Here is a 1,309-nt window from a genome sequence, read left to right on the forward strand (position 1 = left end):
GACAAGCAGACCAGCATGGGACAGCTAGAGTGACAGAAGATGCATCTTCAAAGAAAGATCAGCAGGAAAACCCCCAAAACAAAAATGGCACTATGATTGGCTATGCAAGAATATGCAAACTGTTCACTGGGAAGCCATCAAGGCTAAAAATCAGGTTCCTTCAGGACAACCACCCCCCTGAAATTCAAAGGGAACATGAGGAGGCATGTAAGCTTGCTGGCAAGCACGTTGGTCTACTGGTGAGTGGAAGAGGGGGAAAGGAAGCAATGAAGAAATGGGCTGAGTTCAACCATGGTCCATTGACTCCCATTGACCTGGAGATGAGAGAGAAGAGGAAGGACTGTTGGCCCAATGTGTGGTAAGACCTGGGGACTCCTGAGCCCATGGACAAGGACATAGCCACGGAGCTCTAGAGCTGAGAGCGAAGCATCCATCTGATATGAAGTGAGGGGAGAGGCACAAGTACACCCAAATTTGCAGATAGTACCCATTTGACCTAGCCTTAATGGTTTCATAATCAGAACTCAGCTAGAGGAAGATAAAAAAGAAAACAATTTTTGATCAAAGAAATGAGGGTAAATTGCTACAATTTGATGAATTTGACCTCTATCCATGGAGATATAGCTCAAAATACCAACAGAGAGGGAAGGAGTCTTCATATCAAGTATCAATGCTATCCCCTTTGTGCACAGGGTATAGAGGGATGAGCATCTTAGACACTGGCTACTTAAAATGAGGGGGCGATAAAGGCACAAAGTGACTGGTTTATAAGGTTTCAAGGGGGAGTTTAATTTAAGAGTTTGTGGGGGAGGAAAGATTCCCCACTGAATAGTTGTTGTCTTGTCTAGATAGCTCTGGTTAAAAGAAATGGGGATAAGATTCTTATGATGCAATAGAATCTGTTATCATGCAATGAGAAATTGTTATCATGACTAATTGTGTCTGTCACAATTGTAAAGGTAGAAGTTTTGTAACAAAAATCGGGGAGCAGTTAATCTTACAGTCCAGAAACAAAGGATCCTAGGGCCATCAAGGTAGAAGAGCCCAAGCGGAACGTGGGACCTTATCCAGAGAAGCAGTGACACTAGAGATAGAGGCAGAGATGGGGGCATGGAGAGAGGGAGCAGCTGAGGACTCTAGATTCATGGGAAGAGAAGGACTAAGAGATGGTAGCCAGGAGGCAGACTTGCAGAATGTGTCCTTTGGTGGTATAAATTATTATATATGCCTGAGTGTTTTGTTTTGTTTTAAAAGAGCTAAAGTAAATAGAGAAGAATCATGTTAACTGATGGTACATGGAGGGGAATGT

This window comes from Chrysochloris asiatica, unplaced genomic scaffold (assembly GCF_000296735.1).
Source record: "Chrysochloris asiatica unplaced genomic scaffold, ChrAsi1.0 scaffold00213, whole genome shotgun sequence".
Taxonomy (NCBI): Eukaryota; Metazoa; Chordata; class Mammalia; order Afrosoricida; family Chrysochloridae; genus Chrysochloris; species Chrysochloris asiatica.